The sequence below is a fragment of the Strongylocentrotus purpuratus genome, unplaced genomic scaffold (genome assembly GCF_000002235.5).
Source record: "Strongylocentrotus purpuratus isolate Spur 01 unplaced genomic scaffold, Spur_5.0 spur5_scaffold_9, whole genome shotgun sequence".
Classification (NCBI taxonomy): Eukaryota; Metazoa; Echinodermata; class Echinoidea; order Camarodonta; family Strongylocentrotidae; genus Strongylocentrotus; species Strongylocentrotus purpuratus.
Genome location: NW_022145615.1, coordinates 20,885,265 through 20,893,100, shown reverse-complemented (window position 1 = coordinate 20,893,100; position 7,836 = coordinate 20,885,265).

The window sequence follows — 7,836 nt, the reverse complement described above, 5'->3', positions numbered from 1 at the left end:
TTTCAAGTTAACACCAAATGGCAAAGAAATTGGGAGAACAAAACTTACCTATAGCAGAGTGGGAATCAATGTCATAAGTGGAAGATCCCACGATCAGCAATTATTTAGTGGCCTACTGGGGTGCATAGATAATGCACTTTCGTAGAAAAGGAGGATCTGCTTTCTTCATTACAAAGTGAAATAGATAAGAGCTGTATATATGCAGAGGGGCAGAAAGGGAACACTTGCTGACAAGGGCGAGGTAAAAGTATCCCCTTCTGTCCAGGTTCATTGTACTACTTGTTTGTTTCAGAAATATTAATCATGCATTAAGTAGTATTATTCGATAGGATGGTGTATCCAGTATTATAGAGTGAGGCCAGCGTCCGCCCTCCGACCCCCCGACCCCCCCCCCCCCTCTCGAATAATCTGGAAAACCACCAATATCTAATCATTAAACCCAAAATGGTAGAAAACAGAAGTTAACAATGGAGCATTGTTTTTACAAAAAAATAAGGGGCATGTTCACTCCCTTGCCCCACCAACTCCAAGGACTGATGCCGTTGGTTTGATGTTTACTTTATCGGTAGTGTAAATGTACTGTTTATGATTTAAAGGGATCCGGTAACTTTGTCTCAGATTCTGAAACAAAATTCTGGATTTAGCTCATGATGCAATGATAATTATAAACTTGTACACTACAGTCTATTGGGGAAACGAGTATGGTAAAACCGGTCACTCAAAGATTTTTACTTTTTTTGAGGCACTTCTTGATCATTTTGAAGCGCAAATTTTTTAGGGCTTCAATATTACACCATATCACAGACACTAATAACACGTAGGGCCGTGTATCTCAGATTTAACAATGTTAAACGATCCCTTTAACAAAGGCAGTCGTCAATCTAGCTAAATCAGTGGCCAAAATTAAAAGCCAAATTAAGGGGGTTTCCGATTCATATAAACTTTTAGAAATTACTTTATTGCAGTGGTTGAAAAAGATATCAGAAAATTTGAATTGCTTTAATTTTCTCAGCTAATGAACTTTAGGTGCATTCTATTTGCATAAAAACCTAGAAAATTTTATTGAAGGGGAAAAAACATTGTTGAAACTGGCTGAGGGGATGTTCGGACGATACAAGAGGCGCTACATGTACTGAAAATATCAAAATGCGTTTTAAATCGATTAATATCATTTATTTTAAAGTACGGTCGTTACAGTAACAAATGCACAGAAATGACTACACTGGAGGGGGAGGGGTACTTTGTAGAGTCTTCCGCCTATGTATTTTTTTCTTTCTATGCCTAGATAATTTAGATTACCTTGTATAAGACGTTATAACTGAAAACCCTGTATAATGTAGTTTTGGGCCTGATTTAAAGTACGTCATATCGAAAAGTCAATGAATTCGTTTTGTTTTATCAAAATAAAAGAGAAGATGAAGAAATCATGTATGTGGAAATAAACGAAAATTGAACCTCGAAGGAAGGAAAGAGAGCTTATAAATAATAACAAATAATAATAAAAACGGTGCTTATAAAGCGCTTACCAAAGTCTCTAAGCGCTATAACAAACAAAATACAATGAAAAACAATTACATATTAAACAAAACAAAAATAAAATGCAAATAAACCTACAAATTACAATACATATGAAATATACATCAATGTGAACAGAGTAAGTTAAGCATCAAAAGCATTTTGAATAAATGTGTCTTATGCTTTGGATGAAGCCTGTACAGACAGACTAAAGAAAAAAGGGTGAGATTGGACTCCTTCGTTACGGGGATGAGCTATCACATGGCTGTCTGCGAGCATGCTATCGGAGGAATGCAGAAGGCATCTCGGGGTGAGACAGGGCACGACATTAACGCGATAGCGCCCTGAACTCTCCCCTCCGACTCGTCGTTTATACAACACGCTGTCGTCTGCAGATGGCTTAATGGCGGGAAACAAACAGATAGCATTCTGACGTGAAGCGAAATCCGAGAGCGCGAACGGCGCCAAATGGGGGTTCTGATGGACCCGGATTTGTTGATGGAGAGGCTTCCCGATTTTTAGTGTTCTTTTTCTCCATGAACGAGTAAATAAATCTCTGTTTGTATTCCATAAAGTATTGTTTCGAAAACAGAGTCACCTGTCGTGCAATCAGTCGAATCGTGAACAACAACAACAAAAGTATAAGGTGGTAATGAGATTGTTAAGTACGTTATAAAAGCACGGCGTATCCAAACTATTCAATAGCAGTTACAGTATAACTAATAATACGATGATTTTACACTAGTCTCGTGTTATTTTTCTTTAAAAAGAAACGTTAATTTGTGTTTTTCGGCGTTTTCGTTTCTCTTTTTTGTTGTTGAAAGATAAGAAATAAAAGCGTGTCAAATTCTCTGTGCCGTCCTCCCCCTTTTACACACCAACCCCTCTCCCACGTCTTCATCTTGCCATGTTACTGCAAACCACATTACCACATACTGACATGACTTGTAACATGACCAGGGGAAGATAGATAACACACCGGGAATGAATTTGTCGCTGACATATCAACGACCATGGGGGAGCAAGGAGTGCTCGCGGTGTAGTCCGACATATCGTGTCGACTGATGCCGCCCCCCCCCCCCGAAAAAAAAACGAAACTCGCGCGCGATTACACTCTCGCCAAAGGTCAAGATGACATTAATCGAGCAACAATAATGAACACTCATTTATTTTATTACAGTTTGAGGAACGAGGATTAGGCGAATGACGACTCAAGCACGTGATGTTATGGCTATCAGACATGAGATAGTGCATAGCCTTGAAACCAGACTCTGGCTTTGGTGGGGCGCTTTCACTTTCTTGTTATTTTGTATATTATGTACATATCCGAAATTGACCCAGTAATAGTGCATTAACCTTTCGCAAACAATCTGAGAAAACAAGGGTTCGGCCTCGAACCCACGAAAAGTCCTGATAGACTAAGCCTTTATTTTGCTATGTTGAACCCAATGAGGTATAATGTCTGCACATTGTACATTCAAGGGTTAAATACTAAACCCTCTTGTGATCAATTCAGCATATTACTATATTTTCAAAACTAGGAATAGTAGCTGAGTACAAATTTTCAACAAAGCGTTTTGGGGTTCGAAACCCTTTGCAGTTGTCTCTCTCTACCGAAAGGTATAATTGTTCCGAAACCTGGCAAGGTTTATTTCTTGGCGCTAGCCGCTTACGCCAGCCAGAACTTTCATAAAATTATACGACTTTAATTACCTAAAGCATTTTTGAAAAGCCTAGAGACGTATTATCACAATTGTGATGTACTTTAGAAGCATTATTTAGTGCTGTTAAATCCAGGAATTTTGTTCATGTACCTTCAAAGAAGGATTCTTTTGTATCGGTGTATCATCTTGCTAATTATCAGCTTAAACTTGGATCATGTTGAGTTTTCTTTTCAAGAAATGCATCGTGAACGAAAGTTATTTTGAATAGTTGATGATGTATTGTGTAGAAGTCATTGTGTATTTTAATTTCTGAAATCAACAAATTTTGTAAATTTTTAGCAGGATGACATTATTGTAATTTTTAAATAATGTCATCCTGCTAAAAATTCACAATCATCCAAAGCACATTACACAGATGTGGGTATATGACACTGCACCAAAAAAAAAAACGTGTAGGAAATGTCATTGTCATGAGCTCCATCATCAACTTGCAGAGGTCAATAATGAAATAAAGCTCATCATTTTGTAAGCGACCAAAGAAATGTCAAGAGTGAAGACTATTGATATGACACACTAATGCCTGGATTACATTTGCCCCGGGCGCCGTACGATAAATTAGTCTACGATTTTTCGTAGATATCGTAGGAGGCTACGGGCTACGATGTTTGTGTTTACATTATCTACGAGCATCGTGCCATTTATTGTATTGGCCCTCGGAGCAGGCCGGGGCAAATCCGTACAGAGGCTGCTCGGAGATTGTACGGAAATCGTGCAATTTGAATGCAGTAGCCGTGCAGCTTCCGTGAAAAGGTTGCGCGGAGAAGGCGCGGTGACCGTACAGCAACCTTGCAAAAGGTGTGCAATGGCCGTGCGAATGCCCCGCGAGTCTACAATCTCTGTACGATTTTTTTTGCCCCCATGTTCACAGAAGAATCGTACGTTTGCTGCACAATCAGTGCGAGGCCTCCGGGCGATGCCCATGCGGGGATTGTGCAATGCCACCTACGACATGTATACGGGCTACGGGCTTACGATTTTTTTTCAAATTTGTTTAACTTCTCGCGAAACAAAATCGTAAAGGCTGCGGAGCCCGTGTATCCATACGAAAATCTCACGGCTGCCTCCTGCCTCCGCACAGAGGCCGCACGGAAAAGGGGATACGGGCAGGATACGGGCTCCGTAGACTAATCGCAGGCCAAATGTAATCCAGGCATTACCGATATCTGTCTTTTGCACATGTGTTGTAGATCATTTTTGTACCGAGTTTTATAAGGTTGAACTTTTTCAATTTGAAGTCATATTCTAATGGATTGCCCCTCGCAAAAATAGATGTAAACATCAATCGTTCACTCCCTCCCCTTACGAGAACCTCAATAATTATATATGATGCTCGCAAGGTATGACCATTCTTAAAAATATCGTGGAAACTCCTGTTTTAAGATCTTTTTAAGATAGCAATTAACTGTGATATGACAGTTTTGTTCTGCGGCAACATCGTTTAATCTATTTTTTCCATCTCAACGATTCATGGAAAACTATTCCATCATACTACCAAAAGAGGTTTAAAAATATACATGTGTTTAAAATATGTGATGATATTATAACGGCATTTCATTCATTTTTGAAGGGGTTCTTAAGTAATGAATAATTAGAATGAATTGACTAAAGCTTGTAAAGTCTAGCTTAGAATCAGTACGATCCGGCCAGGTGCGAGAAAGAATATATGATTTTCCCAAATCTGAACTACATCCTTTAAAATGATATATGGTACCTTTAACTGAAAAGTGTCTTTAGTTGATAGTCCATGTATATTTTTGTGTGGGTGTATGTGTGTGTGTGTGTGTGTGTGTGGGTGTCTGCATGTGTGTGCGTGTAGTTTCATTTAATTATTTCACTTCACTTTACAGCTATATTTGTGTAAGTGTTAAATAAGAAAGTGACTCGAATGAATAATGTAAGTTGTTTCTTTGTTTATTTTTTTTATCAATTATAAAGCCAGACAAACATTATTGCATCACAATGAATCACCGATGCAAATACAAAGATTTCATGTGAATGGTAAATGTGTCGGTTATACACAGTTAGAGGTGTTAGCTATTCGATCATTTTTAGGGATTGTTCAATTAGAACAAACTTTGTTTTCTTTGATTAAATTGAACATGCCTAACACTTTTACGCGAATCTAAGCCCCTTTTAAGTGTTTCCTTGATTCTTTATTTTGCTTTTCTTGCCTTTCATCTCTTAAGGTATTTGAAATTTATCCCGACTTATCTACACGTCCATTCCCTGATCCGATTTTCGCTATTCAACATATTTAAGATTGACAGCAACTTCGAAAAAGAAGGAAAAAAACACGTGGAAGTTATATAGCTTTGTGGACACTTCCCACGAGAAGTGACCATTGATTAATTCAACGCCATTTCCAATTACCATTTCTAGTAAGCCATGGTTGAGAAAGAAAGAGAAAACTGGTGAGCCTTTGTTCCTGAATATAAACGGGCGATAATTAATGTCACATATTTGAGCCCAACAAATACGAATACAAGGGGACCTCTTTAAACTTCATCATTTACCTGACGGCTTAGGACGGCTGGGAGTAAATTTGAGCTGGGCAAATTCGCGTTTGGGGCTCGCCAACTCTAAACATAGCTTTATGGAGAGGATATGCCGCCTTGCCGACATCCGAGCTCGGCCCAGCCCGCTCGCCGAATCTCCCCCGTGCATCGATGACGCTTGTTTGTGCTCGCGGGCGACCTAGAGGATCGCCTTTCCAAGGTCTAGGTCTTGGTCGCGTCCCTGTCTAATGCCAATCGATACGAGGCTGGCTTCCGCTCGCCTTCCGCCGTGGCTCTAGTCTTGCTCTGCCGTCGCCTTCTGCCAGACTGATGGATGCCTGCATAGAATTCGGATGGTCAGCTAAAGCCAGGCCGACCCAAGCTGAGAGCGGCGATCTCTTTTGAACAATTCGGCGAGACTAAAAAATGGGTATAAATTCCGGCAAATGAGCTTACCTTGCTACACGATGTTGCCTATCCCGTGTCAAGAATCGCTAGGGGTGCAGGCGATCGAATTGCGATGTTTCTAGTCAGGTGCTCACTATCTATTTCTTGAATTTTACACCTAAGCGAGAGCTTACACACGTGCCAATCGGTCAGGAGGTATTATTGTGTTTGCATTCGATTCAGTGAGAATCACGCTCGAGTTCTGTGCCATTTAGCGTCATTAATTAAATCCGACGTGATTGGATTGTGAAGAAAAGGCGCCAAAATAACACGAGGATTTAACCATTATAAAAAGGCGCCAAAATAACACAAGGATTTAACCATAATATTAAAGACCCTATCCGATGAAACTACAAACTTGATCAAAATGGGAACTGAATGAATGTAGAATACAAATATAAAGAAAAACCAAGTATTTAGCCTTTCATTATTTCACAAAAGCCAATTAAAACCTCATTTTTCCGAACCCCTCCAAATTACGGGTCAACAGGGGACAGATTTGCCGAAGTTACACTGACGACATAACATGTTGACCCGACCGGTTCACTTATATAGCTGAGGCGATGAGCCGTGCTTAATTAATGCAAAGTCATCGTGAATATGCATACTCCACTGATGTCATCAAGTCGATAGCAAGTTTTTAGATAGACAACTTCTGATTTTCAAAGATTTGGATTTTGAGTTTTCAGAGAGCTAATACTCCTCTGACAAACACTAAAATGGCAAATATTTATACTATTGTAATCTATGGCTCATAAGCTTTCCGTTGATATATAATTCATCCATTTTTCAGTTCGGATATCTTTAGGCCACACTCTTGTTCCCTCTTCCTTTTTTATTTTAATTCTTTGTTTTACTCCCTTTCCTCTAAATCATTTTTGCATTTCTCGTAAGCCCCCCCCCCCCCGTCTCTCTCTCTCTCTCTCTCATACACACCTTCCTCCTTCCTCTATAATACTAATTTGCTATCCTTCATGAATGTGTCATGTTGGTCATCATTTAATATTCCATTCAAGTTTTAATTTTAATATTAGAAATGCACTGTTCTGGAGAGAATTAATCCAACAATGCACAAAATATTGGTCCCGCATATTGGAAATATGTGAGTTTCTTTTTTAAGTACAAGCTTCAGTCTACTTACCGCCTATTCTCGATTTTCCTGTAATCTTAACCTCGCACTTGGTTACAATAAAAGTAATAATTTTCTCTCTTTGTAGTTCAACTTGTCGTGAAAGACAAAGTAACCCTTTATGTTATTTTCCTCTCCTCATTCCTCTTAGTCTTCTTCTTCTTCTTCTTTGTTTTCCTTTCCCCTTGGCCGAAAACGCCATCTTTGTTTAATCAAACCTTTTAATCAATGTATCCCATCGCATATGTCGGCCTAAATCGTCCTGTATCATGCACGCCCACAACCGGACACTCACCATATTTCGATCCGCTGCACACGAGCACTCGATCTTTATCCCACTTGACCCAAATCTCAGGTTTTCCTCCCCACGAATCCTCCATTTCAGAGGGGAAATCGAGGTAATTGTGCCCCAAGTTCCGGGTGACTGGTTTTCTTTTCTGTGACAATGAATTACAGGCCTGTTTGTTTATATGTTTGCTTTAGACAGAATTTGTCCGATTTATGTTAGTGCCTAAATGACAGAAAA